The sequence below is a fragment of the Chrysemys picta genome, chromosome 25 (assembly GCF_011386835.1).
Source record: "Chrysemys picta bellii isolate R12L10 chromosome 25, ASM1138683v2, whole genome shotgun sequence".
In the NCBI taxonomy this organism is placed as follows: domain Eukaryota; kingdom Metazoa; phylum Chordata; order Testudines; family Emydidae; genus Chrysemys; species Chrysemys picta.
In genome coordinates this window covers 3,006,212-3,033,071 of record NC_088815.1, presented here as the reverse complement: position 1 = coordinate 3,033,071, position 26,860 = coordinate 3,006,212, and the positions used below count along the sequence as shown (strand labels likewise).

The window sequence follows — 26,860 nt, the reverse complement described above, 5'->3', positions numbered from 1 at the left end:
CCTATACAGCAAACAGGGAAAGATTAAGAATGAGCTCTCAAAACTGGATACTCTCATAAAAAAACCAACCTTCCACACAAACTTCTTCATGGATAGACTTTACAAAAACTAGACAAGCCATTTACAAGACAAACTTTGCCTCTCTACAAAGGAAAAAGGACACTAAACTATCTAAACTGCTACATGCCACTAGGAGCCACAACAGTAGTTCCCTTAACCCACCCAGCAATATTGTTAATCTTTCCAGCTATACTGTTAGCCCAGCAGAAGAGTCTGTCCTATCTCGGGGCCTCTCCTTTTCCTACATGCCTCCAGCTTCCATCCAGGACACACCACACGATCCATTGTCTACAGCCAAGCTCTAAGATATAACCGCATTTGCTCCAATCCCTCAGATAGAGACAAGCACCTACAAGATCTCTATCAAGCATTCTTAAAACTACAATACCCACCTGCTGAAGTGAAAAAACAGATTGACAGAGCCAGACGAGTACCCAGAAGTCACCTCCTACAAGACAGGCCCAACAAAGAAAATAACAGAACACCACTAGCTGTCACCTTCAGCCCCTAACTAAAACCTCTCCAGCGCATCATCAGAGATCTACAACCTATCCTGAAAGATGATCCTTTACTCTCACAGATCTTGGGAGACAGACCTGTCCTCGCTTACAGACAACCCCCCAACCTAAAGCAAATACTCACCAGCAACCACACATCACTGAACAAAACCACTGACCCAGGAACCTATCCTTGTAACAAAGCCCGATGCCAACTCTGTCCACATATCTATTCAAGTGACATCATCATAGGACCTAATCACATCAGCCATACCATCAGGGGCTCGTTCACCTGCACATCTACCAATGTGATATATGCCATCATGTGCCAGCAATGCCCCTCTGCCATGTACATTGGCCAAACCGGACAGTCTCTACGCAAAAGAATTAATGGACACAAATCTGACATCAGGAATCATAATACTCAAAAACCAGTGGGAGAACACTTTAACCTGTCTGGTCATTCAATGACAGACCTGCGGGTGGCTATTTTACAACAGAAAAACTTCAAAAACAGAAGAATGCATCCGAAGAAGTGGGCTGTAGCCCACAAAAGCTTATGCTCTAATAAATGTGTTAGTCTCTAAGGTGCCACAAGTACTCCTGTTCTTTTTGCGGATACAAACTAACACGGCTGCTACTCTGAAAAAGGATTCTTAAAAGAATGGGCCAGTTGAGACTGAACTGTTGGTTGGGTGAGTTTCCCAGGAAATACTTGGGAGGCGGGGAATGCAGATTACCCACCTCTGGACCCAGCCTTTCCAAGCAAGGCCTTGCAGAGAACCCCACTGTCTGTCTGGTTACTTACTCACGGGCTCTGCAGACCACACACACAACATTGGCTAAAAGGGCATCTGCAGAGTCATGGGTGGGCTTGTGCTGAGTTAGGAGCTGTTCTGAACTTGTGACCACAGAAAAATTCCTGGATGGGGTTGGGAATAAGTTTACTGGCATGGGGGGAGGTTCTTATTGTTTTCAGTGTGGTGTTTTCTCTGTAATGCTTCAACCTTAAGAATAAATGTACGTGCTTAGACAGTGCTGAGGTAACTTGTGCCTGTGGTAATTATGCCAGTCATCATAGCCTTCAAAGAGTGAGCAAAGACCTGTTCAAGCCATCGGTCTTGCTGTGGAATAACCCACTGTAGGCAGGGAACTGTGCAGCGGGGAAAGACCTTGGTGAGGAAGGAGACAGAGGCAGGTCTCCACCCGAGAGAGGCCAGCTGAGGAGCCAGGTGCCTAGAGTGGGTTCCCACGAGGGGGAAAATAGAGCTGCCATTGCCCAGACTATGCCAGGGCTGAGAGCTCTGTCCTACCCACGGGGTAAATCCATTCAAGATTGGGTGGTGCTCAGATCCCACGGTGATGGAGCTAGGTAAGTACCTTCGAGGAAATCCCTGACCCTTGTGCTAGGTTCTGCAGAAATGTGACAATTCCTGACCCAGGGAGCTTAAAGATAAGAGCCACCAGACCAGAGAGGTCCAGCCGAGCAGTAACAATCCTAGGGAGTGGTAGTGCAGACTAGCTGTGTGAGCCAGGCATGGGAGCAAGAAGCCAACCAGCAGCCTCAGCCAAGGGTCGTCGTCAATCACCCCCTGCAGTTGTCTGCAAGCATCGGGGCAGGGATGAGTTTCTAGACGTCTGAGCAGCCTCAGACTGGGCCGACGACCGAGCCGTGAATGAAAGTGCTGGGTCTCTGCAGCTAGCCTGCCTCCTAGCGCCACTAGCCATCGCAGTGTGAGAACGCAGCGGGGGTCGGGAATTCCCAAAGTGGAGGGCGCAGCAGTGTCCAGATCTCCAGCTTCTTAGCAGTTCAAAGGTGCCTGCGGTTGGTGCGGAATCTGGTTGCCTGCACCCAAGGGCCATGCCAGGGCAGTGATGCTCTCGCTGCTGATCAGAAATATCACACCTCCGCCAGGGAGCTGACTGTCAGCAAGAGCCCGAGAGCCCAGATCTCAGCGCTCCCAGTGGGTGGACACGACACAGCTGCCGTGTGGGCTGCTAAGAGAAGAGGAGGGCTTGCTCTCTGGAACAGCCGGCTCACAGAGTCGCACCTGCTTTGGGAATTGCCAGCAGAAGAGCTTCAAACCAGCTCCCTCTGACAGCAGAGAATATTTTTTCAGACACGCTGGCAAGCGAGTCCCCTGGCTCTAAGCCCTATAATTACACGGCTAATCACAGACATTAGACAGCAGCCTAATGCAGCCTGCCAGTTCCTCGAGGAATCAGTTACATTCACGGAGAACATGCATTTGGAGCTTGTGTGTGTTTCCTTGTTTATAGGCCCCATCTGCCTAGAGAAGGAATGCTACCTACTGGCCCAAGACGGGAGGTTTGTAACCTTACCGCTGCTCGTGGGCATCCATTCTCCAGTCCCGTGCCCCTGCTTGCTACAGCTGTACAAATATTCCTTCCAGGCTTCACCTGAGCTTTCTGTAAAGTCCTCCAGCCCAGAGGTTCTTCCCAGGAGCTCTGCAGGTGCTCCAGCCGTGCCTGCGAGCCCACTATAGTAACAGCTATCTGCTGTTTGCTGGACTCCACCCAAGGCCTTCGAGCGCATCTGGCACATGGCAAACTTGCCAGTTTTACAGATGGAAGGGCCTTCAACCTCTGCCCGGGGCCCTCCCTGTCCTTCCCAGCTGCTCACTGAGCAATGTCCCACATCCAGACATTCATGGAAATGGCAAAAGTCACCAGCGCTCGGCCAGGGGACCAAGTCCCTTGGGATCTGTACATAAAGGGGCCCCTAGTCCTGCCTGGACGGTGGGGTTAGCAGCCAGGTCCGCACACCATCCCCTTCCCTCCCAGTCTGGGCCGGCGGAGACTGGGAGCCACACATGGGGACGGCATGGAAGGAGTAGGTCAGAGGCAGGGCTGGGGACACTGTCCCTCTGAACTACAGCTGGCAACGCTTGGTAACCAGCCCCAAGTCACCGCGAGAGGCACACACTGCGACTGGCACTGGCTCCAGCTACAGACCGGCTTCGAGGTGCAGCCCCTGACAGCGCACGGCAGGGATCCAGCCTCCAGGGGCCAGGGCGTGCCTGCAGGAGGAAAGGTCACAACCTGCTAGCCAGGTGCAGCTGAATCAGTGCCCTGGGCACCTGGCAGGTGCCGAGACACTGATCGGTATCCAGGAAGTCAGACTCCCCCAGCCAACAGGGCTGGAACAACCTTTGCCAGGCCAAGCTCTGACAGGTACGGCCTGATGCCACAGCAGTGGGGCAGCCCCGAACCTCTCCTTCCCCCTGAATCTGTGTCTGGGTTTGTTCTGCCCTCCCCCCAATCGGTTAGCCCTATTTGTCCAGTCTGAGTCCCAGGCAGTTAGCAGCCACTCAATTTCCCACTTCTCCAGGGCCTGATCCAGATCCCACCGTGTCTCTCCACTGACTTCCGTGGGAGTCAGATCAGACCCTCTGCCAGCACTATGTCTCCTTGGCATCCACCCCCTGCCAATTCCGGGAGGCCAAGCCAAGGCTCCGGGACGCTCTGATGCTCTCTCATGGGATGAGTCATCACAGCTTCAGCCTCCAAGCCCATCCCAAAGCTCTCGCATGCTCTGCCCACTATTATCAGGAGCCGTGTGGTGCAGACAGACCCTGCTGCGTGGAGCTCTGGGCCAGGAACTTTCCCCCTCCCAACTGCCAGGCAGCGAGTTCACAAGTTAAAGCCGAAAAGGCCACAGCCTTGTTCTTCAGAGCCTATTCTGGACAGATGGAGGCTGAGGGGAGCAGCCAGCACGGAAACCCAGCAGTCACCCTGGATTTTCCCCAGCTGCTGCAAGGAAACACCGGGACCATGAGAATAACATTGCTTTCCTTCCCCTTGCCCACAGCTCTGCAGACTCCCTCCAGGCACACAGCAGCCCTGCAGAACCCCAGCGCCTTCCGCAGCCAGCAAAGTTCTCACACTTTTTGTCCTCCTGAGAGACTCAGGCTCCCAAACACACTGGATTAGATTTTGCTCCCAGTAACATCCCCACTGAATTCAAGTAGGTCACTTTAGATTTACACTAGTGTCATTGACAGCACAGTCCAACTGCACCAAGGCCGGAGCTCCCAGATATTGCAGGGCATTTCACAATGCACCTCAATCAGGTTCCCTGTTCTGCAGAGGACAGACAGACCAACCTACCATTCAAATGCTTTGTAGCTTAGGGGGAAGTGCACTGAACTGGGAACAAGGATACCCTGCACTCGAGTATCCCACCTACTGACTGCTGTTAATGTCTCTATGAACTTCTCAGCTCTTGCAAACGAGCAAAGCCCCATGTCCTGTTCTAGGCAGTACCATTCCCTCATTTGATAAACATGCTAAATGAGAGGTTACCCAAGAACATTTCTGGCAGAGTGCAGAATAGAACCCAGGTTTCTGCTACTCAGCCACATTGCCTTCCAGGCTGATTGTACCAGATCTATGTGTGTGGCTATCCTGTCTCTAGCCACTAGATCACGCTACCCTCCCAGAGCCAGGAAGAGAAGCCCAGGTTCCCGATCACTTGCATTCTATTGCTGTCTGGCCAATAACTGTGTAACCCACTGGCAAGGGGTATGTCACACCCCTCTAGTGGTAAGTCCACAAAGAATATGAGTTGCCCCTTCACCTCACGTGGTAGAGGTCTGGGGATCTGAAAGTCCTGTGTTCAAAGCACTAAGGATGGGCCATATGGGGAGAGCTTACAGCTGCTCAAGACAAAACTTCTGGTTTCCCAGTTTCCTCTTTCAGAAAAACATGGATTATTGCACTGACACCGTGAGAAAACAACAGCTTCTATAGCAAGTAACAGTCATAATCTGGCACTTGTGGTGGGACATGCAACAAAGCCCAGATTCCCACATCTGCAGGGCCGGCTCCAGGCACCAGCTTACCAAGCAGATGCTTGGGACAGCCAAGGGGAAGGAGTGGCACGTCTGGCTCTTCAGCGGCGGGTCCCTCGGTCCCTCTCGAAGAGAAGGACCTGCCGCCGAATTGCCGCCGAAGAAAGCGGTGCGGCTGAGCTGCTGCCGATCGCGATCATGGCTTTTTTCTTTTTTTTCCCCGCCGCTTGGGGCAGCAAAAACCCTGGAGCCGGCCCTGCGCATCTGTCATATGTTTATCCATCTAAGGTACATATCTGACCCTCTCACCACAATATCTGAGCACCTGCCAGTCGGTACCATATTTACCCTCCCAACCACTCATGAGGCAGGGCAGATGGGAACTGAGACACTGGGAGCCAGTGACTTGCCTGAGGTCACACCGGAAGTCTGTGGCAGAGCAAGGACTCTCCAGAGGCGGAGGGTAGTGCTCTAGCCTCTGGACCATCCTTCCTCTCAGGGGAAAGAAGCCATGGATTTCCACAGCTTGTGCCACACACTGGCAGGTTTGAAGGCTGGGAGGACATTACCACCCACAGTGTCAAACTCTGATGCAGTGGACAGGTGGTTATATAAATCTGGGGCAGGGGGGTCTCCTGGCACCCCCATGCAGAGGTGCTGCTCTGGCCCCACCCTGGGAGCGGAGGGGCACTGTGCATTTCAAACACGGGCAGAGTAAATTCTCCTCCCCTGCACCGGGCCTATGCACAGCTTCTGTTCCTTTCCGAGGGCTCAAGTGGGACATACAAGGAGCACAGGACTCGGGCTGGCCCCAGGCACGGGGTGAACCCCACCCTATTTGCACCTACTGCATGGGAAAGGAGGGGAGGGAGATGGACATTCTCTGGCAGCAAAGCCAGGAGAACTGCCTTGACAGAGCCCCTCACACAAAGGCTCCTGCTGCGGGGATTGCGGCTTGAGGGCGGCCGCTGGCTCATCACACGCTCACAGGAGGCAGGACTAGTTCAGTCTCTCTGCTTGCTTAGACAGAAAAGCCTGGTGCCGTTATCTGCCAGAGCCCCGCCAGGCTCTGGGACACACCGCGAGGAATCAGACAGACTCCTTAAAATAACCCCAGCAGGCTGCCTCCCCGCACTGCCGGGCCACATCCACTGACCTGAGTGACCGAAACAAGTGTGTGCTGCTTCTTACTCCTGGTAGCTCTGCCGAGCCAGCCCAGGGGGAGCGAGCAGGGCTCTATTCCTGCCTGGGGTGATCACCCTGCCTTGGGATTTCTTACAAATCCAAGCTAATAACAAATCAGCCAGTGACGGGCTTGTTCATTACATTCCACTTGGTGACGTGTGCAAACCCATCCGCACCGAAGGAATTGCACAGGAGTCACCGGGGCCTACCTTGGTGCAGAATCTCTGTTACTGGGAGGGCCCAGCTTGGCGCTCAGAGGCCAGGCGGACACAGAGCTGACAGAGCCAGCTCTTAAGCTTCCCTTCCAGCAGCCCCTGGTGCAGAAGGAATCTTGGGGGTGAGGAAGAGTGGCTGGAGCACATCACAATCCATCTGGGCGCAGCTTTGTGGATGGTTCCTCAGGGACCGCTACTGGCTAGCGCACATTAGAGCATCCCCCAGGCCAAGCAGAGAAACATGCAGCAGTAACCATCTCCCTAAGGGGCTTCTCCATCCCCTAAGGCTCCAGTCACAACATGACCCTGTATTTTCTCCTGTTTGTCTTCATCTGGTGTACCCATGCTCCCTGCCCTCCAAAGGGCATGTCTGTCTGTCTGCCTGTCTGTCCAGGCATTTCTACTGCACTCCTCAGCATGGTAAGTGAGTGCTTCTGTTAGAAACCTGGCCACATATAGGCCTTGCTTTAAACTGCTTTGGGGTGATTTTCAAAAGCACCTTGGGGATTTAGGAGCACAAATGCCATCCAAAGCCAAAGAGATTTAGGACCACAGTTTCCTTAGGTGTTTTTGAAAGCATCAGAGCATGCTGGGAAACCACTAACCTCCTTATACCTAGATCTTAACACTCCTTCCTCCAGCAGACTCCAGGACAGGCTGACCCTCCCGGAGGGGTTCGCACCCGGAGAATAAATCAAACCAGAGGAAAAGGGACAGTGACAGACCGACAGCTATGTAGCCATCTCTTGCATCACAATTAATTACCCTGCTTCCTGAGAGAAGGGAAACAGAGGAGCAGCTCCCATCCGCTGGGAAACCTGGCTCTCTCCTGTGCGGGGAGCATGCCAGGAAAAACCTTCCGCACTCCATCGCAGACTTCCTGAGGAGCTTCAGCCTTCAAACAAACCATCTGGGAGACAATCCAGGGCTCAGCCACTCTGCCTTTGAAAATATCCCCAGCTGCCTTGTCCTCCCTCCTGCCCTCCAGCCAGAACCTGCATCCATGTCGTCTGCCAGCCATGGAGAGTGGGTTTCTCCTAGAGTCCAGTCCCATCTCACAGCACATCGCAGTCACAGGCAAGGAGTCCTGGCATGTCAGCGGTTGCCCTGCACATGAAGCTGCCAGGAGGCATCCTAGCAGAGTCTGTTCTCCTTGGAGCTAGGCTCCAGATGAGCATCCCCCTGCATCACTCTGCTGCTGTGATCCGGACCCTCCCTGCCCCTGTTGCATGGCAACATTCCCAAAGGAGATTCTGGCCAGCCCTTGTGCAGAGGTGCGAGGGGATGGGGATTCCTAGTCTCCTCTCCTAGCTACCCAGGTACCTGCTAGCAGAAATGGGACGCTAGACTGGCAGAATTGCTATAGCCTCAAGGTGCCACAGACATGGTGAGGGCAGCCTTGACGTATTTATTCCAGCTGGTTTAAACTGATACCACTGTTATGTGTCGATCAACCCTGGGGAGAAATTAAATTGACTGGAAGATCGTGGCCCGTGTCACAGATCCACGGGATTGGGGCTACGCCCCCAGCTTTGGAACAGTCTCTAGGATGAACCCTTCAGTGTGGCAGACCCCCGAGGGGTGCCACTCTTCCTCCAGAGAGAGCCACCCCACCCCCTCCTTAGACTGGACCTCTGGGCCTGCAGCCCTCCGGCTTCACCCCCTGAGCTCTGTTCAGCGAGTCCGGCTGAGACGTGTGCACTCTGCAGGCATTGCTGCAGCTCACCAAGCATTTGCAGTGACACTCACAGTGCTGTCAAAACAGTCGGGATTTTTCCTTAACTGGAAGGCAGCATGGTAAGTCCTTAGCTTAGCAGAGAACTGAAGGTCCAAACAGAGACCATCCTGGTCAGCCCAGAGCCCAGCCAAGCTGCAGTGAACCCCACTGTTCAAGCTCTGTCTGTCTGTGGTGAGAGCCCCGACTCCTTCCAGCAGCCAGCTCTTGTGCCCCACCTCACCCCTCCCAGTCCTTTGTTCTCAAGCTTCCCTGATGAGAGGTGGGGAGATCTCTCCCCGGTGATTGCTAGGTGTCAGCGTCTTCTTGGATTTTCCACTGATATGGGGTCGGCCTCAGCCAGTCTTTTTCCAATGACCCATCCAGGCTCAGACCACTGGGCAACGTTCATACCCATGTCTCTTCGCCTGCCCTGAGAACAAGCAGTTCTGTCCCACCCACTGGGTAACAGTACAGCATATAGGAGAAACTGAGGCACACATAGGATTCATGAAAATGTTACAGAAAATTCCCACGTCCTCACAACCAGGATCTCGTCTGACTTTTTTTTGAAAATCAGAACCGCATTTGCTTTCTCCAGTCTCCTGGTAGCTCCATGGTTTTCCATGACTTTTCAGTCGTCCGTGGTACAGTACCACATTTCTTAGTGCATTCCCTCGTTGTTCTGGGATGTGAACCAGACAATCAAGACGGATTTGAATAAGTTCTCATTCTCTGGAGGTTCTGTGCTTTCTCTTCATCAGTCTCTCTTTTACCAGGTCTTCATTACTTATCTCGTTGGCCAAACTTCTTTTTGATATTTCTCTTGTTGAAGACAGGTTCTTAAAGAGCAGTTCAGCATCTCAGCCATTTTCATAGATGATAAAGCGAGAAGGGACCATTGTGATCATCTGGTCTGACCTCCTGTATAACGTGGGCCAGAGAACTGCCCCCAGATAATCCCTTTTTGAACTAGCCCAGTGGTTTCCAACCTTTTTTCATTTGCGGACCCCTAAAATTTTTCGAATGGAGGCGCGACCCCTTTGGAAATCTTAGACTTAGTCTCCCCCAGAGGTCCGTGGACACAGGTTGAAAAGCACCGAAGTGAAGCATCTCTGCTAGGCCTTGCACTGGTTACTGTTCTTGGTTAGGTCACTAAGAACTTGTCTAGAGTAGAAAAGTTGCAAAGGTTAAACTACATCTTTTAAAACTAATCTAGTTAAACCAGAGCAAACTCCTCATGTAGATGCACTTAAACAGGTTTAACCCATTCTTAAATTGCTTTGGCTTGCACGGGTAAATTATTGAATGAAGCTAAACCAACTGAATTGAGGGGTTAGCTGGTTTAACTGTGTTTGCATTAGGGGTTTTCACCAGTTGATTAGATCTATTTAAAATGGAGATAGTGAGAATGGTCTTAGTGGCTGCGAATGTGCTAGGAAGCTGAGTGCATCTAAAACCTTGCTCTTTTCATCAGAGAATCTCAAAGCAATTTACAAACAAGTCAGTTTGTAACAGATGGAGAAATTGAGGCACAAAGTGGTGAAGTCACTTGCCCAAGGTCATTCAGCTGGTCAGCAGGTGGCAAAGCTGTGAACAGAATTTCAGGTCTCGTGAGTCTCAACCCACTGCTCTCCCCGCTAGGCAGCACCTCCCACCCCCCGTTATTGGGGTACAGTAGGGCGATCTGCCATAGCCACATTGCACTGCAGAGGCAGCAGTGTTAATCCAGGTGCACTGTTCTTTAGTTTGCTCCTTTCTTGGACCGGTTGACACATTCAGGAACAATCCAGAATAAGAGTGCACAGAGCTGAAACCAAAAGGGGCCAGACGTCACTGAGGCAGGATCCCAGCCCCTCTACCAGCCATTTCAGCAGGTGGCCATGGCACCTGGGGCAGAGACCCCACCCTCTGCAGCCCTGAATCCAATCAAGCCTGTCTGCAAAGAGCGATGCCTGCCCGGGGAGAGCACAGTGATCCATGTGTTGGAGACACGTGGCATCAGCTGCCCCAGTCAAACATTAACCAGCACCGTCCACGGCAGCAGCTCTGGCCAGGTCCCTCTCCACCGCACAGCTACCTTTTCTGAGGAGGGGTCACAAGCTCTATTACAGTAGTAGCCAGTGCCGCACTGCATGAGCCAATGACCAAACAGTCTAGCCTATCCAGCAGGATGGGCAGCAGAGCCAGTGCCCCAGGGTCATGCCCAAGGCCAGTGGCAGAGCCAGGATTAGAACCATGTCTCCTGAGTGCCACCCCAGTGACTCCAGTGGCTCAGCCCCTCGCTGCCACTGGCAAACAACTGACTTCAGTTACTCCCCAGTTAGCCCAGCAGGAGCAAGAGGAGAATCAGGGACCCTGCTTAGAGGCCTCGCTGGGTCACTCCTTAGCACACAGGTCGCTGCACGCTCACCAGCGCCTCTAGCCATCACAACAGGCTAGAGGGGACGCCACAGACCCGTGACTCAATGGGCTTGGGGGGATATAAGGGGCTCGCCCATCTCAGGCGTTCCTTCACATCTGGGAGGAGTTCTAGGCCAGGCTTTCAAGGGCTCAGAGCCCAGCTCTTCAGGTGCCTACACAAGAGATAAGAATTTGAAAATCTGGCTACTTTCACCTTCCAGCACGCGCACACTGGACCTTCCCACCACCCCTGCTGCGTCTGAGCAAACGCCCCTGGTTTGGAAGTTTCCTGGCCTTCGCTCTCAGCACGTCTCCGCTGATGCTGGGCAGGTCTGTTCTCCAGTTTCCTGCTGCTCGGGGGTTTCTCACACAACAGTGTTAAGTCACCTCCAAGCCCTTCTTTGGCACTTTCCACGGACCCCGCTAGAGAGGAAGCTGTGCTGTTATTTTGAAAGGCAGGGGTGGAAACGGAGCCCCCCCGGCTCCCTCGGACACAAGCACGTGCTTTGCTCGGCTCTTTCTCCTCGTCTCGGATGTTTAGACGGGGTTCGTCAGCTGCCCAAGCAGTCACTAGCTCTGGGTGTGCTGCCCTTCTCTGGCCTTTGGGGGGACAGTTCATGGAGCTCCCCCTGATTTTCCAATCCATCTCCCCCGGGAGTTCGAAGGGCTGGACTGTTCTTGAGCAGTTGGCCTCGGCCAATTTGCTAGACTATAAAAATGAAAAAACTCTGTGGCCGTCCGTGCAAAGCTCAGAAAGCAGGGCCAGCTCCATACAGCATCACTGGAAACCCTCCCGGGCCAGGCAGCGTAGAATTCAATGCAGCCCAGCTCCCATAAACACTTCCACCGTGAGTCACATTCCCAAACCACGTACAATGGCAGGAAACGTCCAGGGAGCCAGCACTGTGGAATGTGCAAGTGGAACAGAGCCTGGACGCAGACTCTGCACTTCTCGCCTGGCAAGCAGCAGGTGTGTGGAGGAATCTGGGGGCTCCTGGGGCCTGATTCCAAGTCAGTCGAGTGACATGGCACAAAGCACTGTGGATAGACCAGGCCCCGGGTCTCTGTCTTTATTTCTCTGAATGTTCCTTGCTGTGTTTTTATTGGCCACAAGTGAGGTCCCAAATCCTCTGCAGCACGCTGCACCTAAGTTATGCAGCAGGCTCCCACTTTTCTATGGGACCCCCTCTGGATTTATACAGCCCCGCAGGAACCTTCTGCAGCTGTGGCAGGAACAGAGAACTCGCCGCCTCAGCACATGGCAAGTCTGAAGCTGGAGAGGTTCTGTGGCCAGCTGGGGGGCTGGGGGAGCAGCCCTTGCCCAAGGGACAGAAATAAATGTGGAGCCATGCTCTAGCCTTGCAGGCCCTTTGCCCAGGTGCAGACCTTCGAAGGGGGAAGCAGGGGAGCGTCCCAGGAGAAGAGCACCAGGCAGAGAAGAGGCAGTTGGAGGAGGCGAGAGCATTTGTGTGAATTGACCGTGCAGCAAGCAGCTTTGCTGCAGACACTTGAGGATAAGGAGAATCCCGTGGCCATTTGCACAGCTGCGAATCAAGCTACATGTGGAAGGCACTGACCTCAATGAGACCTTCTCCTCCACTCCAGCTCCCCCAGCATCTGCCTTGCCTGGTCTCTAGCTCTCTGCCCCGACACAGTCTCATCCTCAAGAATCCCAAAGCTCTTAGAACGTCCCCCGATCGCCTGTTACTGTACATGAAGCACTGAGCCTGCCCTGAAATGCAGCCATGTTGCTATCTGAGATGGGGCTGGCTCCCAAGTGGGGGTTGCAAGGAAAAGACTGGCCATTACTCATAATGATATGTGGTGAGATGTACCGGTCCCATCCAGGGGATGGCAGTAAAAGTCTTAACTCAGTGGGTCTCAAACTTTTTACTGGTGACCCCTTTCATATAGCAAGCCACTGAGTGTGACCCCTCTCATAAATTAAAGACACTTTTTAATATATTTAACACCATTATAAATGCTGGAGGCAAAGTGGGGTTTGGGGTGGAGGCTGACAGCTCACGACTCCCCGTGTAATAAGCTCGTGACCCCCTGCGGGGTCCCAACCCCTAGTTTGAGAACCCCTGCCTTAACTCCTGGAGCAGAACGAAGACCTAAGCAGGGATCATTCCTAGAAACTGTGAGCTGACACCCTGCCTGCCTCCTGCCCCACTGGTTTGTATTGGTTTCTTGCCAGGTCCAAACCTTGGCTGCACAAAGCCACCCATTGTCCTTTTTTGACTAAGATCAGGTAGCCGCCAGGCTGAAGGAAGCCGTTTCTCGGAGTCTCTGTTCAAATCCCTGACTGAAAAGATTTACTGTTGTCAGCTGAGGGCCAAGGCCCTGGAATAGTGGCTCCATCACACCTTCTGTCTAGAAGAAACGGACTGCAGTGCTGCCAACTCTCGCAATTTTATCGTGAGTGCCGTGATATTGGGGTAAAGCCCCAGCTCCTGGAGCCAGGTGAATGTGGGCAAATCTCAGCTTATAGTTATGAAAAACATCTCTAGCTCTCCTGAATGTGGAGAAAAGCTGGGCATGTGACCCTGGACAATGCAACCTAAAAGCTCAGAAAGCTAAAAAGAAAAAAATCTTTAAAAATCTCATGATGTCAAACCCAATCTCTTATTTGAGGGCCTGACTCCTGGTTCTTGACCATTTGAGATCAGCCGTACTGTGATAGCTTGAACGCTGCATGGAAACTTAACTCTGAATTTTCTGGCTTTCCAGACTGCAGGGGGTCTGGCTGGGCTCTGTGTGTTTTGTGGGGGAGTCTGGAGTGTGTTGTCATATGGGGATGTGGCTTTTTTAAAAGCTTCAAATTCCTTTAAGCCACTTTCCAAAAAGGTCAGTCTGATGTCTGCTCCCCCCAGCTGCAGCACAGCCCAGGAACGCTTCTCTAGGCGATTTCGAGTGGGATAAGTGACCGGGATGGTGGCTCCAGCTGATCCTCGTGCTCCGCCAAATCATTGAGGTCATCAAGAGTGTGAGGGGGACAGTGCCCAGAGCAGCCTCAGGCTGATTTATCTTTGCAAAGCACATTTCCCCTTGAGCTGGGTCATAGAGATAAGCTCTGAAGACCCAGCACTGAGGCTGTTCCAAAGTTAAAGGGAAACCTCTCAGCAATCAGGCTGCTTCCTCTCCAGTGAGCGGGCAGAAATCCTCACCGAGAGCTGCCAAAGCAAGGCTGGGAACGCCAGGCCCCAGCCAGGCGAGAACAGCAGGAGAAGCTCGGAGCAGGGGAGATGGGCTGGCTGCATCGCTCGCTCGGGCCTGCTTTTCAGAAGGGATGGCCACCTGTAATGCTGGCTGCCATCTGGGCGCTCGATGTCGAAGATTCGTCTCATGTGGCCTCTCCAATACTGGAGGTTTGCAACCAAAGTAGCCAGCCCTATACCATCCTCTGCGAATCTCTGGGGCTGAATGGTCCTTTTGACGTTCCCAGGATACCACATCCTCCACCCAAGACGATTGTTTCCTCCCTAGTGTTCTCCTGCCAACAACTTCCCCTTCCATTGGCTGTAAACATGCATCCCACTGGACCTCTTACAGTGTGCCCTTCCAATCAAATCGCTCTCCAGAAGCTCTCTGACTCGTGTCTGCACAGTTCCATGGTTAGGCACCCCAAAGCAGTGGCCACTCTTGGAAACATTGGGCCCAAGTGTGTAAAGGTCATTTACGCCTGCAATTAGTTGGGGGCTTAAAAGTGAACTCCCCAGACCTGGAGGCCCATGATGTCCTCTGGAAACGTCTCGTGTGTCCCTCACCATAGAATTCATTGTACTCCGCTGGAGAGCAGTAACCATGCTGGGCAGTACCATTCTGCCCCTCATGCTGGGTACGCAGCAGAGAGGTCATTCTGTCATGCCCAGACCTAGACCTCTGACCCGAATGTCTTCCTGAGCAATTGCCTTGTTAGCTGTTGTAGCATTGGACCTGCTGCTGAAGTTACAGGCTCACTTGTCAGTAGTTTCTTTTTCCATCTTACAGGCTGGTTCCACACATGGTCTTCTCCATGCATCTGACTTCTCACCTCTTCTCCAGGAGCCACCAGTGACCCTGACACACCACATATCAATCTGCAGGTGAATGCTCCCTGCTTTGTCTGACTGACAGCAGGAAGGTAAGAGTGGTCTGAGATGCCCAGATGTCGTCTCCAAGACAACCCAGGGATATACATCCCAGGCATCTTTGTGAAGGTTCTCAACTATTCCAAAGTTCATTCAGGAGCCAGCCACACCAGAAGGGGTGTAGTTGGTCTGACTCACTGAAGTCAGGACTGGAGGGAAGGAGGCAAGCTTGAATATCCTCAGTCGTCTAATTCCAGGGTGGAGTAATGATTTATGGAGTTATCATCATCACAATCTAACCCTCTTCCTTCTGCAGAACAGTGGGCCTGTCTATACTAATGCAAAAAAGGCATTATTGCAAAAGGGCTCTTGGAACATCCTGAGCTTGCGACACCTGGGCCAGATCTTCAGCTGGTGTAAGTGGCATGCCGATTACACCAGCTTGGATCTGGCCCAACATTTCTAGTTATTTAGTTTGATGTATGCATATGCTCCAGTAAAACGGGACATCCATCCATCCCCCTCTCTGCAGGTTCCTGTCAATTCCTGGAATCTACATATAACGATATAGACAATGGCTTGAACCTGAATCAATCCAGCAGCAAAAGCACATTGACCATCTCCCACCGACCGCAGCAGGTGACCCAGGCTACTTGAGACCAATATGGGAGTCAGGAGTAAGGTGTCCATGGATGAAATGGTGGCATTTTACAAAGAGTCAACACCCACTTTCAGCCAGGATAACTCGCGATTTACATTACACGAGTCAGAATGTGCACACACAATCTGTGCAAATCTGCATGTTTGTATGTGTGTGGGCACATGTGTGTGTATTTGTATTAATCTGAGAACGTCTCAGTGCAGCAGGGCACACGTATAAAAAGTGTGCTTGCAGTTATTACTACATTGGTTCACAAATACATTTGCATGTGCACACACTTCCTTTGAAGGCATGCAGGTATGTTTACACACCCACGCTGGGTTGACACACATGCATGTTTGTGTCTCCTTGCACATGTAGTGTCTATATGCCTGTATACATAGTATAAACTCTAAACTACCAGCCATGTTTTCATTTTCATTTTCCTTTCCCTTGGGGATGAACGTTCATCAGACTTTACAACTGTGTTTAATACCCACATAATTTAACTCTACTACCAGGAACAATCGTGCAAGTTCAAACAAGTTCCTAGGCCGCAGCTTTTCATCAGACACTAGAAAGAGTGTGCCAGTGAACCCCACAGGCACGCATTTCCAGCAGCCCTGAATGGCACTGCTGGACTTTGTAACCAAGGCCCTGCTGCTAAATTATACTTCATACAACCAGGCTTGAGTCAGAACTCACTAACCCTGGGGGGAATCAAGAGTAGCCTCATTGAGAACAATGGAGTCCAACCTGTGTCAAACGGGGGCAAGGGGTTCAGAATCAGGCCCAATGGCTATGAATCGATACTGTGGCTGGGCTAGGAGTCTTGTGAAAGGGTGGGGCAAATTAACTGCTGTTTCACGGTCTGAGACAACATGTTTGTGCTTCAGCAATAAACCTACTGCAGGCAACAATAAAAGCCCTTGTTCTCTCTCCATATTACTGAGCACATGTCCAAAGCTCTGGGAGAACCTTAGCTAACCTCTCCTGCCTTTGTGAGAGAATCTCTCCTTTGCTCTGTTGTGCACCCTCCCCACCTGTATCCTCATTAGCACCAAGGGCTTAGCCCAATGAACTGTGCAGTCACTGACCTGGGCCCCACCACTGCAATATCTCAGGACTTGTGTATGGCGTCAATAAAGGGAGCCTCACAGGTACCTCTCATGTAACCGTCCGTACAATGCCTTGCACGGCTCTGGTGCTGTGTGCATTCTGACTAATAACGGCATTGATGGCAGGTGTATGTGCTTCGGCAGCTGGCGTGTCTCCAGGGGGAGCAATTATCTTGGGAAAGCTAATCTGAGGTGGTTCAGTGGGACATAGAGGCCCGTCACGACCCACATGGCAGGACGAGGTAATCAACAGGATTGCAGCGTTAGTACAGTACAGGGGAAATGGAGGCCTGTCCACCCTGCAGAATTCAGGCTCACCACAACAGCTGAGGCCATCAAGCCCATAACAACTCTCTCCTCTTTAGAGGATAAAATCAATACTGAAAAGCAGAGCAATTTGGTTGCAACCCAGATACCTTGGGGGAGCTCAAGGCGTTCGCTCCCAAAGTGGGTCTGGCCTGTTCCATTCCTCTGCCTCTTGGAATCCACATACGCTTCCTTAAATACAGCATTTATGGTGCAAACCAGCATAGCTCCTTTAGCTTCAATAGAGCACCAGTGAGTTACACCCGCTGAGGATATGGCCCCACAAGTCTAATCTAACAAGCCTGGCATTTGGGTTCAGTATAGAAAGATCTCCCCCTTCCTGGGGTGGGCATTTACAGCGGACATTCCCTTACGCGAGGGCTGGGTCATTGTAGTCTTTTGAAATGATGGTCCAGAAAACTGGGGAAGAACAGGTTCTTACCCTAACCGGCTTTCCACTTTGTTCCTTTTATTACTGCTTAATAACAGTGGACACCAAATCACCAGCCTTCGCAAATAATCCATGTTCCTGGTATCATTGCATTAGACAGACGAGAAAGGACAGAGCAACAGGGGGCTCAGACTGTAGCTGCAGGAACCTGGGCAGTTATGGGAAGTTGGGGATCAAGTCACTCCTTGCCAAATTCCCACACGAATAGATTCCTAGATCCTCAGCCCTGAAGAGACGACTGTGATCATCTAGCCTGGCCGTGTGTATAGCGCAGGCCACAGAACTTCCCCCAAATCATTCCTAATACCGACTCCGAGCTTTTCGAATGATGTCCAGTCTTGATTTGAAAACTGTAATTGATGGAGAATCCATCACAACCCCTGGTAAATTGTTCCAGTGGTGAATTACTCTCCCCATTAAAAATATACAGTTTATTTCCAGTTTGACTTTTTCTAGCTTCAACTTGCAGCCACTGGATCACGTTCCACCTTTCTCTGCGAAACCACTCAGAGCTGCCAAACCCCAGAGTGAGCTCCAACTGACAGGGTCCTTCTCGCAAGAATCCGATAGGCGTCTAACAGAGCCACTGGCCAGGGCAGGGAGGGCATTTCTATATGTACCATAGATAGATATGGTGCCTGAGAAAGTATTTCATTGACACCCGTACTTCATGTAGGGAATGGCTGATTTGGAGACAGCGAGGTACTTCTGTACAAGGTACGGTAGGAAAGTCAGTCACGTAAAACTCGGTCTGTCCACCTCGCTGCATTTCAAACGTGCCCATCACTGTGGTGTGAAGGCGCCATGGACATAAACAAGCTACCCCATGAATTGGGTGTGAGACAGGATCTCATCTCCACACAGCCATGGCCAGGGATGGGAGCTCCCCATTAGCAGAGCAGACTGCTCTTTGGGGGCTACCCCGCTCTGTGGCTAGCATTACTGAGCCATTCACAGCAAAGGCAAGGAAGGAAGGAGGAACATAGGCGCTGGAACTAGGGTGCGGGGGGGGGGGCTGTCGCACCCCCTGGCTTGGAGTAGATTCCAGTCTATACAGGGTTTACAGTTTGGTTCAGTGGCTCTCAGCCCCCCACCATAAAAGTTGTTCCAGTGCCGCTGAGGGGAAACCTCCAGCCCTGGGCTCCTCTCACGAGCTGAGGTTTGGGGATGGAGCCAGGGCTCTGCCCCAGCCCCCGGCCATGGGACAACACCCACCGCAGAGCTCACCAGAGCAGCCCCCGGGAAAGCCCCCCGCCCCGTCAGTGAGGGCAGCTCCAAGCGGGGGCCATTGAGCCCCCCGTGTCTGAGCGCGGAGCCCAGGGGACAGGCTCCAGCCCTGCGGGGCCAGTCCACGCGTCAGACACGGACCCACGTGGGGCACCAGCCCGCGGCTCTGCAAGGGGCCGGCGGGGAGGGGAGCAGAGCCCGGCGGGCAGCGCATGGGGCTGTGCCTGGCCCTGCTCCGCCTCGGGACCTTTCCCCGAAGTCAGGCACCGGCGGGTGCCCGGCCTCCCGCTGCACCTGTGCAAGCGGGGCTGGGCTCGGCGCGGGACTCGCCGGCTCGTGTCGCCGCGCCCGGCAGCCCGGGGACCCCGCAACCCAGCGCCGCGAGCGGCCCCCGAGCCCCGGCTCTCCGCGCCGCCCAGAGAATCCCTCCTGACCTGCAGCTGCCGCCTCCCGTCCGGCCCGGCGCGCCCCGCGCAGCGCCCGCGACTCTGCCTGCGGCTCGGCCGGCCCAGCAGTTCCCCTCGCTCACATCTGGCCAATTGCGCGCCAGGGGTGGGACCCGGGACCCGCCCGCGGGCGCTGCCTGCCAGGAATGCGCTCGGACGGGCCGCGGAGCCGGGGTCCGAGCGGCGCTGGGCATTTCCCCACGCCGGCAGGACAGAGCCGCCGCCACCCCTGCAACACCGGGGAGCCCGCGCGAGCTGCCGCTAAGCTCACTCAAGGCGCCGCCTGGCTTGTCAGCGGGGGGTCGGTTCTTTGTTTGCATTACAGCAGCGCCTAGCGAGGGGCCGGGACCCGCCGGTGCTAGGCGCTGTACGAACCAGGCTGGCCTTGCCCCAGACAGCCAGCAATGCAACCCTAGCGCGTCAGCTCTGGGCGCAGGGACTGTACAGCGCACGGTACTTTGTTATTTGCATTAGGGTGACACCTAGGGGACTCCAAGTGAGATCAGGCCCCGACTGCGCCCGGCGCTGCAGGGACACCACCCAATGATTCTTACTGAGGCCTTGTCTACATTTAAAAGTGGTGTCAGCTTGGATATGTTGGGGGGTGAGGGGAAAAGATTCCCCCCCAACATAATTGTGCTGGTAAAAGCCCAGTGTAGCGAAGAATGTAAGAATGGCCACACTGGGTCAGACCAATGGTCCATCTAACCCAGTATCCTGTCTCTGGCAGACGCCAGTACCAGATTCAGGAGGAGTGCACAGAACAGGGAAGCGGGAGCATCCACCTCTGTCTTACCCGCCCAGCTTCTGGCAGTCAGGGGTTTAGGGCTGCTCAGAGCACAGGGTTGAGTCCTGGATCATCTCGGCTAATAGCCATTGATGGACCTGTCCTCCATGAACTTACCTAGTTCTCTTTTGAACCCAGTTGTACGTTTGGGCCCCTTTCATCCCTATTTAATGATGTTCTTTTAATGGAAAGTGCCCATTCTCATAAGTGCAGGAGTCTCATTCTTGGGTCTTATGCTTCTAGGGTGATACATGGTAGCAGGATTTGATTAAAATGTAGACACTATTAGCCCATGCCTACGAATCTAGCTCCTGGAGTCACCCAATGAGATCAGAATCTCAGCTTTATATTTCTAATCCTCCTCATGGATACAAAGAAAAGCCTAAACGGAGTGTAATCAATACCTGCCTGAGTCTGCTGACAGCCTGAAACAATAGCTTGCAAGAGGTAGAAAGGGCCCAGTTCAGTTTAACTCTGCAACCTGCTCCTACCCTAAGGAGGAATGGGGCAAGGGTACAGGGACAGAGCCACAGCATGAGGCAGTGGCATGGGGCCCCCAGATACCCAGTGGGGGTATGTTGAGGACCATGGGTGGCTGCTGAAGGGCGGAACTCTTGTATCTCAAAGAATTTTTGATCCTTGAGTGAATTGTCATTGTTAGTATGAAGGAGCATGAAAACAGAGGTCCAAACCAAGCTGTAATGTGCTGGCACTGTGTACCATTTTTGCAGCAGTTCTATACCTAAGAATGATTTTAGTTAGAGAGACAGTTGAAGACAAAACAGACTTTGCTGGTGGTATGCTGTGCGTCTCAAAGAACTGCATTAGTGCTGACAGATAAGCATTACTGTAAGTTTTAACTCCTATAAATAAGCAAGACTATCTGAGATAGCGCCATCTGGTGACTCCCAATAGTATTACACTGGCAAATGTTACCAGTTTTGCATCTACTCTTAAATTGCTCATTTCAAAGAAGAGAGGAAATTAGAAGGGCCAGTAATAGAAGCCATCTCTCTGTGTTCTTTATTCCTAAATTCTATTTCTATTTAATTTTTCCTAAATCTATATAGACACAGAAAGAACAGTTACAAAGGCTGATTAACATTTTACGGTAGAGTTAAACAATATGTACATTACAGAGCATGCAGGAACTAGTATGAGCATTAATTAAGAAAATGATTTACAAAATTCCAAATGACAAGAATAGACTCATCCTATTATCTGAGGCATACATGCTTATGAACATACCCCTTATAAACAGAGACCAGAGATCTGTGCATAATTAGAAGGGCTCCTACAGGGCAGGCAATGTAACCCTGTGCCTAAGTTTCCCCATCTGTAAAATGAGGGTAACAATACTTCCTTTGTAAAATGCTTCGCAATCAATGGATGTAAAGCACTGTACTAGGTTAAGCTATTGCTTAAGGTACATTTGAATTGCTGCTGTCATGCTCATGTGACAGCTGCCATCTTGGCCAACACACCGTGGATGGAACCGGGAGCCAGCACAGCTCAAAGCACAACTGCTAGCATTCCCTAGGCAGGGCTCTACCCCGCTCTCCTCTCTGGACAGGCACAGAGGAGCCCTGGTAACAACTCACCAGTCAGTACTGGGTTTACAACGGCACTAGTGGCACCATGGAGCCGAGTCCATGCTCAGAGGGGGCCCCCGGCCTGCTCCTCTTGAACTACATCCTGAGACTCTGCCAGCCCACTGGTTCCCCCATCCATCACTTGCTCCTCTCTGCCCCCTGGCCAGACCCCAGTGCACCTCCAGCTCCGGGCACTCTCTGCTTTCCACCCACCTGTCTCCCTGGAGCTGAGCCACCTGGGACTGGTGCGGAAGCCTGGCCAGTCTCAGCAGTCAGGAGGGGGGAACAGTGTGGGGGGCTTGGCTGGGCCCCTCCAGGCAAGTAGTGCCAGGCCCACAAAAGGTTAATCCGGCCCTGTCACCAGTGGTTACACTAGGTCTGCCTTTTCTCATGCTGTTGGTAATGGGATCCTGTGTGTCCACCAAGCTGTGGGTTAATCAAGGCAGATTCAGCATTAACATTGTTTGTGATACTTTTGGGAACATTTAATACTTGAATGAGTGAGTGGGAACTGGATACATCAGTGTGTTAAAGTACCGGAGCCTAAGGAACCTCTCCCCTGGGATCAGTGCAGCCTTTCAAAGCAAGGGGAAGGATATTTGTAGACCGGAGGCTGGTCTGGGAGGGACAATAGACATTCCTGTCTCCGGAAGGACAGTCCAGCCTCCCACTCTGCCTGTGTGGGGGAGACTCACACTTTTAGCTCCATTTTCCTTTGCTCCAGACCAACAGCACAAGTCTCCTCATTTGGAGAGCTGAGGAGACACTCTAGGCTGCACTTGGCAGGATCTTTAGGGTCAGAGACCTCCAGGACTCTACAGAGATGTAGCCTAGACAGTTTTCAAGCAGGGGCCTGAGACCCTCCAGGGAGGATCAGGACTTCCCTCTCTTTCATTATGGCTGGATGGGAGGTGGGTCCCAAAACTCCCTTGTATTGTAACATGGGGTCACGGTCTGGAAAAGGTTAAAAGTGGTGCCCTGCAGCACAAATCCCCCATCTACCCATGCCATAGACTCAGAGCTCCCAATGGTATTTCTAAACACAGGTATTTTGGTTATTTACGAAATGGTATTTCAGTCTAAATCTGCAGGGCAGTTACTGCTCGTTGGGTCTGTCAGCCTGCCAAGGTTGGCTTTCGGACGCTGAACTGTTTTTAAAATTGTCCTAGGGTAAAAGACATCTTAAGAGTGGCCCTGTAATGATGGCATCATTACTTCCATGTTTACTGACTTTCAGTAATTTGCATATAAATGCACCAGCCAGCTTTGCACTCAGTCTGGGACCTGAGAGTCAAGCTGGGTTCCTTCCTTCTTGCAGAATAAATGTTCTACAGGCCAGGTTCTACCCCCCCGACCGCTGCCTCCACTGTGTTTGCACACGCTGCTGAGGTGTGTTAGAAGAGCCCAGGAGAACAGGCCTGCCCAAGAGTCAGGGAGCTGGTCCCAGTTCCCTGACAGCTGACCGGGTTCTCTCAGCCAAAGGAGAGAATCAGGCACAGCACTGTGTTTATTCAAGGCGCACCTGGAAAGAGGTCTGATATCTTCTTTGAGTCGTTGCCTGGCAGTCGCAGCTAATCAGGGATTGTTTATGCTGCACTGCACCCGCCAGGGCCTCCAGCCTGTCAGCTCTTTGGGGACTGGCTCTCCACTGCCCGGCACCTTGAATCCTACTGACTGTGTAAAGAGTGTGTGAAATGCTGTCATTTGGATGTGGATCCGTTTCACACTCACTGCGCACAGACGTGAATGGCCACACACGTGCGAGAAGGGGAGAGTCGGGCCCTGTGTTCTGTGCCTGCCCTGTCCCCTGATGCGAAAGCACTGCGTATGCCTGTACACCGAAATAAATAAACCAGCCAAGCATCAAGGGGGGCTTTGCTGGTCCCCTGCTGAGCTGCTCAGGGGTAAGCCCTGGGCAGGATGTCGTCCTGCCCGTTTGTGTCTGCAGGCTTGGGCAGGGGGACGGATGGGACAATTGTTTCCGGAGCTGCAGCATCCAGCCTTGAATCCCTCCCCTCAGGGGATTTTAACACCAGCTGCAGAGCAATGTAAATGACCCCCCCACAGTGCCCCATACACCAGCCAGCCCAACTGCCCCAACCCCCACACAGTGTCCCACACACCAGCCAGCCCAACTGCCCCAACCCCCACACAGTGTCCCACACACCAGCCCCCAAGTGTCCAAGCCCCCACAGTGTCCCACACACACCATCCCCCAACAGTCCCTACCCCCCCACAGTGCCCCATACACCAGCCCCCCAACTGTCCCTACCCCAGACAGTGTCCCACACACAAGCCCCCCAAGTGTCCAAGCCCCAACAGTGTCCCATACACACCATCCCCCAACTGTCCCTACCCCCCACAGTGTCCCATACACCAGCCAGCCCAACTGCCCCAACCCCCACACAGTGTCCCACACACCAGCCCCCCAACTGTCCCTACCCCCCCCAGTGTCCAATACACCAGCCCTAGCCCTGCACCTACCCCCCCCCCCCAAACGCTGGCTGTGATGTTCCGAAGTTTGGTTCACCCCTGTGGTCACACAAGCACCAGTGTCAGCGTGCTGGCTGAGTATGTGTCACTCTCTCCCCACCAAAGCCCCAGGGCGAGACACTGCCTGTCTGAGGACAGATACTGTACACAGCTTAGCCTGGGCCAGCTCCTCAGCTGGCGTAACTCCAGAGGAGTCAGTGGGACTACAGCAGGTACTGGGCTTGGGCTGAGGCATCACGTGAAGGTGGGCCAAGCCCGAGCGCAGTCTGGCCTCCTTTGTGAGGGGTTCGCAGACAGAGCAGGGAGCTGAGGGAGGTCGTGGGAGCAGGGCCGGTCCCTGGCAAGGGCCAGCTGGTAGGTCTGGTCTCATCTCCATTGATAACTGGGAGCAAAGCAAGCAGCAAGGTAACGATGATGATGGGCAATCACTCGTTACCAAGTATGATCCTCTTCCATGGGAGTTATGGGTCCTCAGGTGGCTGATAAGGCCAGTCCTTGAACCACAAGTGCTATTCCAATGAGGGCAGATGTTTTTGGGATCAGCAGGAGGCTGTTGACCATGACTGGGAGCCAGTTTCTCCTTCCTCCTGCGCCTCTTGTCCTCTTCGGCTTGTCGGTGAGCAAGTTCAGAATGCAGGGGACCATCCCGTAGGTAGGGTTACCATATTTAACAAATAAAAAAAGAGGACCCTCCACGGGGCCCTGGTCCCGCCCATTTCCCACCCAGCCCCGCCCCAACTCCACCCCAACCCTGCCCTAACTCCGCCCCCTCCTCCCTCCCACTCCCAGCCACGCGAAAAGGGCTGCCCGAGCGCTACCGGCTTCACGGTTTGCCGGGCAGCCCCCAGACCCTGCGCCCCCGGCCGGTGCTTCCCCAGCGCAGCTGGAGCCCGGGAAGGGAAGTGCCCAGCCAGGGGCGCAGGGTCTGGAGGCTGCCCGGCAAACCGTGAAGCCGGTAGCGCTTGGGCTTCGGGCAGCCCCTATGCCTCCGGACCCTGCGCCCCCGGCCGGCCACTTCCCCTCCCGGGCTCCGGCGGCGCAGGGTCCAGAGGCACGGGGGCTACCCAAAGCCCGTAGCGCTCGGCTCTTAAACAGAGCCGAAGAGTCAGGGGAGGAGCAGAGCCGCCGCGACCGGAGGCTCTGCTCCTCCCCTGACTCTTCGGCTCTGTTTAAGAGCCGAGCTGCCCGAGCGCTAGCGGCTTCGGGCAGCCTCCATGCCTCCGGACCCTGCGCCGCCGGAGCCCGGGAGGGGAAGTACCCGGCTGGTGGCTGGGGTCCGGAGGCAAGGGGGCTGCCTGAAGCCCATAGCGCTCGGGCAGCTCGGCTCTTAAACAGAGCCAAAGAGTCAGGGGAGGAGCAGAGCAGCCGAGGGAGGGGAAGTGCCCGGCCGGCATTTTCCCGGACATGTTCGGCTTTTTGGCAATTCCCCCCGGACGGGGGTTTGATTGCCGAAAAGCCGGACATGTCCGGGAAAAACCGGACGTATGGTAACCCTACCGTAGGACTTCACTACATTTTAATGTCCATCATTTCCTCTACCTCGGAAGTCATCTTTCATCCAAGGCAGATATTGATGCAGAAATTCAACATCGCCTGCGCTGTGCCAGTGTAGCTTTTTCTCGTTTACAGCACAGGGTTTTGAAGATCACGACATTTGAACAGACACCATTTATCAAGCCATTATTCTCCCAGCAAGGTAACAGTGCCCGGACGACAGTACCTGCCCAGGAGGGCAGCTCTGGCCTTCTCTTGGCAGCTCAGGGCTGGGAGAGGATTCGCCAAGCCAGTGCTCTTTGGGATAGCTCCTGGATACTTCTCTTCACCCCTCCCAATTCAGCACAAGAGAGTCTATTCAAGTTCTAAGCTTGTTTCCCACAGACGGAGGGTATGTCTTCACCAGCAACGTAGCGCTTTAATGTGGCTGTGTGACTACACATGGCAGAGAGCTTGGAGAGAGCTCTGCCAGCGCTGTAAAAAACCCACCCCCACGAGGGGAGTAGCTATCAGCGTTTTTTCACACCCCTGAGCGAGAAAGTTGCAGCGCTGTAAAGTGGCAACGTAGACAAGACCTGAGTGAAACCACAGATCTCTGGGGCCTGGGAGTGGAGTGTGTCAGGCTGTGGGGAAGGTAGAAGAGTCACAGGCGCTATTGGCCGTGGCAGTGAAATAGGGAGCAAGGAGACCAGTCCTGCCTCCCCGAGGAAAACAGCACAGGGGCAAGAGAATCAGGCGGGCCTGAACTCAGACAGGAAGCTTTTCAGAGACAGCTCCCCACGGGCAGGCCAGGCTGGCATTGCTGTGAGCTGGATGGTTCCTCCCACCCCTCTTTGACCTTTACAGAGTCAGCCTGAAGGAGCTGGGGGCCCAGAGAGGGGCAGCCGCCCTTGGAAAGAAGGAAAGTGGGAAGCTGATGCAGGGTCAGCTCTGGCTTTTTGGCCGCCCCAAGCAAAAATAAATAAATAAATAAACGGGGCGGCCAGAACAGTAAAGCAAAAAAAAACCCAAACCTGCGGCACGGCCGGAGCACGGGTACAGGGAGACCGGCTGGGGGGGGGAGGGAGTGGGCGGGAGAGAGAGAGAAGGGGGCGGCCAGGGCTACAGCAGGGGTGCTGCCACGCGGCCCCTCCCACAGCGCCGCCTCCTGCCGCCTGCCGCGAGGGCTCCGCTCCGGTCGGCGGGGAGGGAAGGAAGAGGACTGCCCTGCAGGGCGCTCTGGTTCTCTGCGCCGCTGCCCCCTACAGGGCGGCCAGAGCGGAACAAGAACAACAACAACAACAACAACAACAAAAAGTGGCCGTGCTGCCCTAGGATTGGGCAGAACGCCGCCTCCAACAATCTG

The 26,860-nt window shown here is 53.5% G+C and overlaps 1 protein-coding gene across 8 annotated transcripts in view; it reads right to left on the bottom strand.

Moving 5' to 3' along the window:
• The window catches only part of KANK3 (KN motif and ankyrin repeat domains 3), a 48,788-nt gene extending 29,405 nt beyond the window's left edge, over positions 1-19,383 (bottom strand). For 2 of the 8 annotated variants that reach the window (XR_010594903.1, XR_010594904.1), the window contains exon 1: positions 19,138-19,379. The gene's annotated coding sequence lies outside the window, so the exon portion shown is untranslated. Of the gene's footprint in view, positions 1-7,376; positions 7,426-19,137 lie in introns of those variants that run through there. The other 6 variants (XM_042841392.2, XM_042841391.2, XM_065578280.1 and 3 more) reach the window with 6 other exon arrangements.
• Between the last annotated feature and the right edge of the window lie 7,477 nt (positions 19,384-26,860).